This window comes from Mobula hypostoma, chromosome 2 (genome assembly GCF_963921235.1).
Source record: "Mobula hypostoma chromosome 2, sMobHyp1.1, whole genome shotgun sequence".
NCBI classification, from domain to species: domain Eukaryota; kingdom Metazoa; phylum Chordata; class Chondrichthyes; order Myliobatiformes; family Myliobatidae; genus Mobula; species Mobula hypostoma.
In genome coordinates, this window is record NC_086098.1 from 170,862,944 (window position 1) to 170,876,464 (window position 13,521).

The 13,521-nt window shown below is 45.6% G+C and overlaps 1 protein-coding gene across 1 annotated transcript in view; it reads right to left on the bottom strand.

The window, feature by feature from the left end:
* Positions 1 to 12,140, bottom strand: part of rem1 (RAS (RAD and GEM)-like GTP-binding 1) — a 52,696-nt gene extending 40,556 nt beyond the window's left edge. Inside the window, exon 1 of the mRNA XM_063041063.1 lies at positions 11,880 to 12,140. The gene's annotated coding sequence lies outside the window, so the exon portion shown is untranslated. The remainder of the gene's footprint in view (positions 1 to 11,879) is intronic.
* Between the last annotated feature and the right edge of the window lie 1,381 nt (positions 12,141 to 13,521).

Genomic DNA, 13,521 nt, shown 5'->3' on the forward strand with positions numbered 1-13,521 from the left:
GTTAATTGGTCACATGGGTGTAATTGGGCAATGAGAATGTGTTGGGACTGAAGAGCCTGTTACTGTGCTGAATCTCTAAACAAATAAAATAGCACATTACATTTCACTTTCACTGCAAATGCCTCAGTTGAGTGTCGTCAAGCAAAGTTTGGAGCTGGTGCTTTGGGCAGGGAGTGAGAGCATTTAAAGAGAGCATCTTAGAGGAGCAAGGAGATAGAGAGGGATGGAGAGAGGGAGCTTTTGAGGTCAGGGATCAAGTAATAAAAATGAAGCAATAGTGGTCAAGGCAGATATAACGGCAACATTTAAGAGACACTTGGGTAGGTACATGGAAGGGACAGGCTTAGAGAGTAATGTGTTGAGCACTGGCAGGAACAAAGCTGTGGTCAGCATGGACCAATTGGGCTGGATTGTCCATTACCCTGTTGTGTTAATCTATGAACCCAATACGATACGCAAGAGACCACAATTGGGTGGATGCCTCAAGAAGGCAGCATCCATCATTAAGGACCCCTATCGCCCAGGATATGCCCTGTTCACATTGTTACTATCAGGAACAAGGTACAGATATACACACACACACACACACACACACACACACACACACTTACTGTAATTCAGGTTTTGGACATTGGACCCATGAACACTACCTCACTACTTTTTTTGCGCTATTTATTTAATTTTACTATTATATATCTCTCAGATACGTACTGTAATTTATAATTTTTTTATGCATTGTAATGCACAGCTGCTGCAAAGCCAACTAATGTCACGACATAAGCTGGTGATATCAAACCTGATTCTGATTCTGAGGAGAGCGGTCACAGATAGAAGGATAGTAATGCAGCATCTGAAAGTATGGGTGCGAATTTTTAAATTTAAGGTTTCCTGGACTAGGAGCCAAAGCGAGTTGGCCAGCTGATTACTCTGGCCAACATTTTATAGTTATGCTCTCGCAGTCCAAATAAAATAATGCAGTTCATTCCTTATTCCTGTCATCACAATAAGACACTGAATGGTTTCCCCTGGCCTTCATTTTCTCACCAGGGATTGCTGTTTGCATTCCGCCTACATCACGGAAACCAACCTGCTTTCCATGGACTCCCTCAGTAAAGCTGCCAGCATAATCAGATACACCACGCACCGCAGACATTTCTCTCTTACTCCCTTTTCCATCAAGCAGAAGGTAAAAAAAAGCCGGGAACCACATACCTCCAGGCTCAAGGACAGTTTCTGCCCCACTATTATATCATCATCATCGTGTGCCATGTCATATGACGTGGGCGATCATGGTATTTGGCCACAGTCGTTCTGGGCAACTTCTTCTACAGAAGTGGTTTGCCATTGCCGCCTTCTGGGCAGTGTCTTTACAAGACGGGTGACCCCGGCCATTATCAATACTCTTCAGAGATTGTCTGCCTGGTGTCAGTGGTTGCATAACCAGGACTTGTGATATGCACCACCTGTTCATACGACCATCCACCACCTGCTCCCATGGCTTCACATGACCCAGATCGGGGCAAAGCAGGTGCTACACTTTGCCCAAGGGTGACCTGCAGGCTAGCGGAGGGAAGGAGCACCTTACACCTCACTTGGTAGAGAAAAATGTGCACCCCACTTTTATAAGACTGTTAAATGGCTCCCGAGTACAATAAGGTGGACCTTTGACTTCACACTCTATTTCATTATGATCTTGCAAGCTTATTGTCTGCCCGCAATTCCTCTGTAACTGTTACATTTCTTCCCAGCATTCTGTTCTTGTTTCTGCTGTACTACCTCAATGCACTGTGTAATGAATTGATCTATAGGAACACAACACCAGACAACCTTTCCCTATATCTCAGTACATGTGACAATCATAAACCAATTCCAATGGGATTTACTCTGACAACTCTCTTGACCACAGTACAACATTGACCACTCGAAAAATCTCCACCAATCACAGACTTCACGGCCTGACATTATCCCAAAAACTTTACACCCAGCTAATTATAATGAAGGAAATTAAACACAGCTACTCAACGCCTAAACAATTTGTTTTTATGTCACCAAAGACACTTGCAAATTTCTACAGGTGTACCATGGAGAGGATTCTAGCTGACTGCATTGCCGTCGAGTATGTAGGGGCCACTGCCACAGGATCGAAAGAAACTGCAGAAAGTTGTGAACTCAGTCAGCTCCCTCATGGGCACAGGCCTCCACAGTATCCAGGAGATCTTCAAGGAGCAATGTCTCAAAAAGGCGGCATCCATCATTAAGTACCCCCATCACCAGGACATGCCCTCTCCTCATTGCTTCCAAAAGGGAGGAGGTACAGGAGCCTGAAGGCACACACTCAGTGATTCAGTAAAAGTTTCTTCCCCTCTGCCATCAGATTTCTGAATGGACAATGACCCATGAACACTAACATACTACTTATTTGACCTAGCTATTTAATATATATACTTACTGTAATTCACTTTTTATTATGTACTGCTGTCACATAATAACAAATTGCACAACATGTACCAGTGATATTAAACCTGATTCTGAATATTTGTGTGCGTGTCTTCAGACTCCTGTACCTTCTCCCTGATGCAATGGGTGACAAGAGGGCATGTCCTGGGTGAGGGGGGTCCTTAATGATGGATTCTGCCTTTTTGAGGCATTGCTGTGTAGACTAGTGCCCATGAAGGAGCTGGCTGAGTTTACAACGTTCTGCAGCTTTTTCTCCTGCAGTGCAGTGGCCCCTCCATACCAGACAGTGATGCAGCCAGGTAGGATGCTCTCCACATCCATGGAAATTTGTGAGAGTCTTTAGCACCACGCTCTATCATCCTTTGAAAATTAATCAATAAGCTCCAAGACCTGGGCCTCGATATGTCTTTGTGAAACAGGATCCTCGACTTCCCCACTTGCAGACCCCAGCTAGTTCCGATGGGCAACAACACCTCCTTCACAATCTCCATCAGCACAGGTGCACCAAAGTCTACAAAAAGTGGTGGATGCAGCCTAGCCCGTCACAGGAATAGCCCTCCCCACACTGAGTACATTTACAAGGAGCACTGCCACAGGAAAGCAGCATCAATCATCATGGATACCCACCATCTAGGCCATGCTCTCGTCTCGCTATGGTACTACCACTGGGTAGGAGATACAGGAGAGTGAGGTCCCACACCACCAGGTTCAGCAACAGCTATTAGTCTTCAGCCATCAGGCTCCTGGACCAGAGGAGATAACTTCACTCACTGCAACTCTGAACTGATTCAACAACCTACAGACTCACTTTCAAGGACTCCACAACTCAAGTTCTCAGTATTACTTATTTACTCATTATCAATATTTGTTCTTTTGTATTTGTACACTTTTGTCTCCCTTTGCACATTGGTTGTTTGTCTGTCTTTGTGTGGAGTTTTTCAATGATTCTTTTGTATTTCCGTGGTCTACTGTGAATCTTGGGGTGGTATATGGTGACGTATAATAAACTTACTTTGAACTTTGCTGACCTTCAGAGGTCAGGGCACACTGTAACACAGCCAATACTCTAGTACAGGTGTCCCCCGCTTTTCGAATGTTCGCTTTACGAAACCTCACTGTTACGAAAGACCTACATTAGAACATAGAATAGTACAGCACAGTACAGGCCCTTCGGCCCACAACGTTGTGCTGACCCTCAAACCCTGCCTCCCATATAAGCCCCCACCTTAGGTTCCTCCATATACCTGTCTAGTCGTCTCTTAAACTTCACTAGTGTATCTGCCTCCACCACTGACTCAGGCAGTGCATTCCACGCACCAACCACTCTCTGAGTAAAAAACCTTCCTCTAATATCCCCCTTGAACTTCCCACCCCTTACCTTAAAGCCATGTCCTCTTGTATTGAGCAGTGGTGCCTTGGGGAAGAGGCGCTGGCTATCCACTCTATCTATTCCTCTTATTATCTTGTACACCTCTATCATGTCTCCTCTCATCCTCCTTCTCTCCAAAGAGTAAAGCCCTAGCTCCCTTAATCTCTGATCATAGTGCATACTTTCTAAACCAGGCAGCATCCTGGTAAATCTCCTCTGTACCCTTTCCAATGCTTCCACATCCTTCCTATAGTGAGGTGACCAGAAATGGACACAATACTCCAAGTGTGGCCTAACCAGAGTTTTACAGAGCTGCATCATTACATCGCGACTCTTAAACTCTATCCCTCAACTTATGAAAGCTAACACCCCATAAGCTTTCTTAACTACCCTATCCACCTGTGAGGCAACTTTCAGGGATCTGTGGACATGTACCCCGAGATCCCTCTGCTCCTCCACACTACCAAGTATCCTGCCATTTACTTTGTACTCTGCCTTGGAGTTTGTCCTTCCAAAGTGTACCACCTCACACTTCTCCGGGTTGAACTCCATCTGCCACTTCTCAGCCCACTTCTCCATCCCCTGCTTTTGCTAACAGAAGGTGTTTTCACTGTTATGAAAAAAATCAGCGCATGATAAAAGGCAACGCGCGCCCCGAGCAGCCACTCTCCCCCAGATTTGGAACGGCATTGCTTAAGCACGTTGCATTGAGCAGCCGTTAGCAAGATGAGTAATGAGGTATTGGAAAAGCCAGTAAGAGCTCGTAAGGGTGTTACACTTAGTGTAAAACTAGACATAATTAAGCGTTTTGATTGTGGTGAACGAAGCAAGGACAAAGTGAGTTTGGCTTGTGGAAGCTGACGAAGATGATGTTGAAGAGGTTTTAGCATCCCATGACCAAGAACTGATAGAGGAAGAGCTGATGCAATTGGAAGAGGAAAGAATAATAATCGAAACCAAATGCGGTAGTGAAATGAACGTGAAGCATCTGCATGAGATTTTTGCTGCAATGATAAAGTACGACTTTAATTTTGAAAGGGTACGTAGGTTTAGGGGATATTTGCAGGATGGTTTGAGTGCTTACAAACAACTGTGTGATAGAAAAATGCACGAGGCTCAGCAGTTAAGCAAGCCTTCCACATCAGCCACAGCAGACGACGAACCTCAACCTTCGACATCAAGGCGGGCAGTCATAGGAGAAGACGAGCTGCCTGCTCTAATGGAAACAGGCGACGACGAGATGACACCCCAGTGTCCCACCACGCCAACACCCAGGCCGCGGACAGATACAGTACCGATTCGCGGAGAATGCAGTGGTAGCCGGGAGGCACACAGCACATCTTTAAGAAAAAAGCCAAAATAAACATGCTAATTAATTTGGTGCTGCCCGGCACGTGATTGTCGGCCCAGATCAGTGCTAATTTCTGATTGCATCTTCTCTGATCTGGGCCGACAATTAATTAATTAGCATGTTTATTTCAGCTTTTTTCTTAAAGATGTGCTGTGTGCCTCCTGGCTACCGCTGGACCCCTGCGTGCTTTGTGGCAATGTATTAGTCGGCCGCCTGGAGGGTGGGGACCACTGCACCATCCCAACCTGCAATGACTCAGTCTAACACACCATCATCAGTGTGCTCGGCGCTGTTTTCCCAATTCCGGTAAGTGATACTACACTGTACATACATTAATTTCTACTTTTATATAGGCTGTGTATTTTTACGTGTTATTTGGTATGATTTGGCAGCTTCATAGCTTAAAGGTTACTGGAGAGAGTGTTTTTGCCAACAGCGCTTGCGTGAGATTTTCTGCCGAGAGCGCTTGCGTGAGATTTTCGCTTCGGAGAACAGTGCCAGCAATGATTGTGGAAAAGTATTTCTACTTTATATAGGCTGTGTATTTATCATATCGTTCCTGCTTTTACTGTATGTTACTGTTATTTTAGGTTTTGTGTGTTATTTGGCATGATTTGGTAGGTTATTTTTGGGTCTGCGAACACTCACAAAATGTTCCCATATAAATAAATGGTAATTGCTTCTTCGCTTTACGACGTTTCAGCTTACGAACCATTTCATAGGAACGCTCTACCTTCGGATGGCGGGGGAAACCTGTATATCCTATACTTGTGAAAGACGCTTTTTTAATAAAAGACCATTCGCATTCAGAAAAGACTACTGTTTCTAAATACTGGCTCGCCAGTGGGTTAAAAAGAACACTTTTGGATATTATAACGTGCTTGTGCAGCATATCTTAAAGAGTAACTTTGTCAATCACATGCACATCAAAACAGTGAAATACGTCATTTTGCGTCAACGACCAAGGCTGTCCAAGTATGTGCTGGGGCAGCCCGCAAGTGTTGCCAGGCTTCCAACACCAATGTAGCACATTCACAACCTACTAACTCTAACCTGGAGGTGTTTTTGGAGGAAACCGGAGCACTCGGAGGAAACCCACCCGTTCACGGGGAGAATGTACAAACTCCTTACATATAGTGGTAGGAATTGAACCCTGATCGGTGTTACAATCAGTTTTGTATTTCATTCAAGGGAGATGGGCTTTGCAGGCTGAGCCGGCATTCAAATGCCCATCCTTAAGTTACCCTCCAGAAGGTGAGGGGAGAGCGGATAGGACGTTGCAGTTACAGAGAAAGTGCAGTGCAGGTGGACAAAACATCAAGGTCATTATAAAGAATGTGCAGTCCAGAGTCCATTTTGTGGAACTAGGGAACTGTTCAGTAGTTCAGTAGTACAGTCCTCGAGACGCTGGTGCACCCCACAATACTGTCAGAGATTTTGATCCTGTGATGGTGATGGAATGGTGACGGAAGGGTGGTGGGTGACTGAGGGGTCAAATTCCAGGGGTGGTGTTCCACATGCTTTTACTGCCCTGCTCCTTGCACTTGGTAGAGGCGGTGGGTTTGGAAGCTGGTGCCTTAGAGGTCTCGGTAAGTTGGTGCAGTGCATCCTGTCAATCATCATCAATCATCATTATGTGCCAGGTTGTATGACATCACCATGATGCGCCATGTTGTATGGTGTAGGCGATCATGGTCCTTCCATCACCATGATTGCTCTTGGAAAATTTTACAGAAGTGGTTTGCCATTCCCTTCTTCTGGGCAGTGTCTTTACAAGATGGGTGACTCCAGCCATTATCAATACTCTTCAGAGATTGTTTGCCTGGCATCAATGATCACACAACCAGGACTTGTGATAGGCACCAGCAGTTCATACGACCACCCACCACCTCCTCCCATGGCTTCATGTGACCCTGATCTGGGGCCTCAGCAGGTGCTACAAGGGTGACACGCAGGCTAGCAGAGGGAAGGAGTGCCTTACACGTCCTTTGGTAGAGACGCATCTCCACCCCGCCACCCAATGTACAGTGTGTGGGTGTCTATCGGGTGGGCTGCTACTTCCTGTATCGTGTCAAGCTTCTTCAGAGATGCTGAGGCTGATCTACTGAACAGTCTCTTAGTACACTATGACAGACTCTTCATTTCACCATCTACCCCGTATGGCCTTGCACTTTTTGATTATCTGCACTGCACTTTCTGTGTAGCGGTAAAACTTTATTCTGCGTTTGGTTGTTGTTTTCCCTTGTACTGCCTCAATGCACTACTGTTAGGATGGTATGAGGACCTCATTTTCCACTGCACTTCAGTTCATATGACAATAATAAACCAGTTTAGTTTATCACCCAGGCAATATAGAACATAGAACTATAGAGTACAGGAACAGGCCTTTCGACCCATAATGTTGTACTGAACTAATTAATATGCATATCTAATAAATACTAATTAATGATAGAACATTACAACACAGTACAGGCCCTTCAGCCCATGTTGTGCTGACCTGTTAATCTGCTCTCAGGTCAACCTGACCCTTCCCTCCTACACAACTCTCCATTTTTCTATCACCTATCTAAGAGTTTCTTAAATGCCCCTAACGTATCTAACTCTATCCACCATTCTGTGTGAAGAAAAAATTCTACCTCGGATAACCTCCTTGTACTTTTCTAAAATCACCTTAAAATTATGTTCCCAGCTATCTGCCATTTTCACCCTGGGAAAATGTACCTGGCTATCCACTCAATCTATGCCTCTTACCATTCTGTAGAGCATCTTCCAGACCCACCAGCTGGAAAGACATCAAGTTAACTCTCATCCTCCCCTTGTTCCAAAGACGTTAAGCTGCAGCTCGCTCAACCTATCCGCATAAAATCCAGATGCTGCTCTTTAGTCCAGGCAGCAGGAAGGTCTACTGGACCCATTTTGTCAAAGGCAGTGCTGTTTCGTCCAGCCTCCCTGGGGTCAGATGCACTTATGTACACAGTGACAGAATCAGTAGAGTCACTGCTACAGGAGTCCAGAGGTCTGGTTTCAATCCTGATCTGTGCACTGTCTGTGTGGAGTTTTCACGTTCCCCATGTGACTGTGTGGGTTTCCTCCTGATGCTCCGGTTTCCTCCCACATCCCAAAGATGTGTGGGCTGGTTAAGATAAGTTGATCTTTGCCTTAAAGATCATTATTTGTCACAAGTACATCAAAGCATACAATGAAATGATACATTTGCATCAACGTCCGACACAACCCGAATATCTGTTGAGGCAGCCCGCAAGTTTTGCCATGCTTCCAACACCAACAGAGCACGTCCACAACTCACTAACCCTGACCTGTACATCTTTACCAACACAGCACGCCCACAACTCACTAACCCTGACCTGTACATCTTTACCAACACAGCACGCCCACAACTCACTAACCCTGACCTGTACATCTTTACCAACACAGCACGCCCACAACTCACTAACCCTGACCTGTACATCTTTACCAACACAGCACGCCCACAACTCACTAACCCTGACCTGTACATCTTTACCAACACAGCACGTCCACAACTCACTAACCCTGACCTGTACATCTTTACCAACACAGCACGCCCACAACTCACTAACCCTGACCTGTACATCTTTACCAACACAGCACGTCCACAACTCACTAACCCTGACCTGTACATCTTTATCAACACAGCACGCCCACAACTCACTAACCCTGACCTGTACATCTTTATCAACACAGCACGCCCACAACTCACTAACCCTGACCTGTACATCTTTACCAACACAGCACGCCCACAACTCACTAACCCTGACCTGTACATCTTTACCAACAGAGCACGTCCACAACTCACTAACCCTGACCTGTACATCTTTACCAACACAGCACGTCCACAACTCACTAACCCTGACCTGTACATCTTTACCATCACAGCATGTCCACAACTCACTAACCCTGACCTGTACATCTTTACCAACAGAGCACGTCCACAACTCACTAACCCTGACCTGTACATCTTTACCAACACAGCACGCCCACAACTCACTAACCCTGACCTGTACATCTTTACCAACACAGCACGTCCACAACTCACTAACCCTGACCTGTACATCTTTACCAACAGAGCATGCCCACAACTCACTAACCCTGACCTGTACATCTTTACCATCACAGCATGTCCACAACTCACTAACCCTGACCTGTACATCTTTACCAACAGAGCACGTCCACAACTCACTAACCCTGACCTGTACATCTTTACCAACAGAGCACGTCCACAACTCACTAACCCTGACCTGTACATCTTTACCAACACAGCACGCCCACAACTCACTAACCCTGACCTGTACATCTTTACCAACACAGCACGCCCACAACTCACTAACCCTGACCTGTACATCTTTACCAACACAGCACGCTTACGGGGTGGGGGAGGAATTGAACCCCAATCTTACGAATGGCACTGTAAAGCGCTGCGCTAACGGCTTTGCTACTGTACTGCCTCAGTAGGTTAAGTATATAAATTAGCTGAGTGCGTGTGTGAGGACGAGATTTAGGGGGAATGTTGAGGGAGGTGGGAATAAGGAAATACAAGGGACAGCAGATGCTTGGACCTAGGGCATCAAACAGTCTGCTGGAGGAACTCAGTGGGTCTAGCAGCAACTATGGGGGGTGGTGCACGAGAGGAGGGATTGTCAATGGTCAATGGTCTCAGTCAAAGCCCTGCATCAGGGTAATAAAACTCAAGATTCAAGATTGTTTACTGTCATTCATCAGGACACACGAGTGTAAAGGAAATCAAAATGGCTGTTACTCTGGATCTGATGCAGCATTAAACACAATGAGTATATACTTACAAGAAAAGCTTCTGTACATAGACTGATGTTAGGCACAGGAGTGTGACAGGAAATGATAAAGTAGTGGTGTTTGGGGGTGTGGAGAGGTGGGTTAGTGAGTAGGGGTGTTGATTAGCCTTACTGCTTGGGGAAAATAACTGTTTTTGAGTCTGGTGGTCTTGGTGTGAATGCTGGCATAGCCACTTCACTGATGGGAGTGGGGCAAACAGTCCATGAGCCAGGTGGGTAGGATCCTCTGTGATATTGCTGGGCTCTTTCTGTATATACTGTATGTTTTTGATGGCAGGTAGGCTGCTGCTAGTGACGTGCTGGATAGAATTAGTATAGATACTTGAGGGCCAGGGTGAATTTGATGGGCTGAAGGGCTTATTTCTGTAGTGTGTGAATCTATGACGCATTGACAATGTTCCATTTAAATTAAGAATTAAAGAGAGCTTGTCTTATCAGTTATCACATGACTGAACTATTAAATTAAAAATACCAAATAATACTTGGCAACAAGCTTTTAATAATTCATTCTCCTCTAACAAGTGTGATATTACCAAAGCCAGCTAGGAGGACCTCACACAGACAGATGTACCATGCTGACGGGTTGCATCGCTGTCTGACACGGAGGGGTCACTGTTGAGGATCAGGGAAAGCTGCAGAAAGTTGTGAACTCAGACAGCTCCAACGTGGGCACTCGGGCCCTTGCCAGCTTCAAGGACACCTTCATAGGCGATGCCTCAAGAAGATGGCATGCATCACTAATGACACCCGTCACCCAGGGCAAGCCCTCTTCTCATTGCTACCATCCAGGAGGAGATACAGGAGCCTGAAGACACATGATTCAGGAGCAGTTTCTTCCCCTCTGCCATCAGATTTCTGAATGGACATCGAACCCATGAACATTACCTCAATACTTTTTCTTCTCTTTTTGCACTGTATACATTTACATATTGTAAACATAGGAGATTCTGCAGATGCAGCGCAACACATACAAAACGCTGGAGGAACTGAGCGGGTCAGGCAGCATATATGGAAATAAAGAAACAGTCATTTCAATTACTTATTGAAATCTATAGATTTTTAAAATTATGTATTGCATTGTAATGCTGCCACAAAACAACAAATTTCACGACATATGCCAATGATATTAAACATGTTTCTGATTCCAATAGCAGCTGCTCTGAATCGATTATCTGGTGACTTGGTCCCATTCCGCACATATTAAGCAGAGCGAAGACGTGTGAAGTTCTCACACGTCAAGTACCTGCCAAAGATGGGAAGATTGGGTTCGGACTCTGGCACTTAACGATCAGAAGGATTCGCCTCAATAGTTTTTTTGGAAAATTTTGACCATGTTTGAAGAGCTTTACGGGGAGTCAGCCTCCACCCCTCCCCCTCCTCCCCCGCCCTCCGGCCAGCCTCCCTCCTCACCTTGAAGTCTAAGCCTTTGGGCTTCTGTATGAGTGGGTGGGAATATTTTCCATGAACCCTCCCCCTTGTAAAACCTTTCAGAACTTCTGGCAGCATTTTACGGAAAATAAAAACTTAGTTTTCTTCGTATAAAAAAATCTCACTTTTGAAACCAAACTTTCCTACATGACCAGCGAACGTGCCGAGGTGATTTGACAAATGTGCAATAACTTAAAACGTTATTTTGATCCCAGAAGCACAAACCACCCGCCTCCCTCCTTCCTAATATTAACCAGTACCAGACTGTTGCTTCGGGATGGAAAAAGTGACTCAATCGGCCAAAACTTTGGAGAGCAGCGTTTTCTGACCAGTCCTAACCCAGAGGCAATTTCTCCACGCACCGCGGCGATTAAATGTTTAACAATATTTACGGTTTGGAAGGAGTGGTTAAACTCTTTCTACTCACTGGCCGGAATAATCCTCTTGCTTCAAAGTTTCTGTAGGAGTTTTGTTCCGCCGTTTGTTTTACGGAACGCCTCGAAACATCCCTGTTCCTTGATTTCACACACGACCCCAGCTGCTTTCCTTTATACTCCTCCTGAAGTCCATGACATCAGGGTTGACTGAACGTCAGTGGCCGGCACGTGTGTTTGTTGTAAACCGCCCATCCGTTCCCCCAAAGCCCCCTCGAGAGAACAAGGGTTACCCCAGTTCGGCAGCACAGAGACCAGCAGATGTCAGTTGCAAATGGTGCAGATCCCTCTGGGGGTGGAGCCGCACATTCAGAGACGGATGGGGAAGTGTAAATGAGATGGGGCCAAATACATTTGCATTTTTATAGCGCCTTTCACGAGCTCAGGGCGTCCCAAAGAGCTTTGCGGCCAGTTACATCCCTTAGGAGAGTGCCCATTCTTGCAAGGTTGGAAACACAGGAAGAGAATTGAGCACGTCTGCAAAGAACCCTGCTACAGGAAAGCAGCATCCATCAGGGACCCCCACCACCCAGGACATGCTCTCTTCTCATTGCTACCATCAGGAAGAAGACACAGGAGCCTCAGGGCCCACACCACCAGGTTCAGGGACAGTTACTAGCCCTCAACCATCAGGCTCCTGTGGGACATCTTAACTCACCACAACACTGACCTGAACACAATCTCTGGATTCACTTTCAAAGACTCTACAACTCGTCTTCTCAGCATTGTTTATTTATTTATTTATTTGTTTGTTAGTTAGTTAGTTAGTTATTTGCTTTTTTGTATTTGCACAGATTGTCTTGTTTTGCAGAATGTTTGGTTGACTCTATAGGTATCTCTTTGTTCTACTATGTATGCCTGCAAGGAGATGAATCTCAGGGAAGTGTTTGATGACATATACATGCTTTTATAATAAATTTGCTTCGAACTTTTTGAACTTTGAACTATGCAGAGCAAGCTCTCACAAACAATAATTTGAAGATCACCTTCCTCAGATCTGAAAAAGGGTCTTCTGCCTGAACCATTCACCACCCAGACATCCTGATCGGATCTTCAAACTGAACCATTCACCACCCAGACATCCTGAACTGATCTTCGAACTGAGGCATTGAAGACCCAGATATCCTGACCTGATCTTCAAACTGAACCATTGACCACCCAGACATCCTGACCTGAACTTCAAACTGAACCATTCACCACCCAGACATCCTGATCGGATCTTCAAACTGAACCATTCATCACCCAGACATCCCGACCTGAACTTCAAACTGAGGTATTGACCACCCAGACATCCTGACCTGATCTTCGAACTGAGGCATTGAAGACCCAGATATCCTGACCTGATCTTCAAACTGAACCATTCACCACGCAGACATCCTGATCGGATCTTCAAACTGAACCATTCACCACCCAGACATCCTGATCGGATCTTCAAACTGAACCATTCACCACCCAGACCCCAGACATCCTGAATGGATCTTCAAACTGAACCATTCACCACCCAGACATCCTGATCGGATCTACAAACTGAACCATTCACCACCCAAACATCCTGACCTGAACTTCAAACTGAACCATTCACCATGCAGACATCCTGACCTGATCTTCAAAATGAACCGTTCACCACCCAGACAT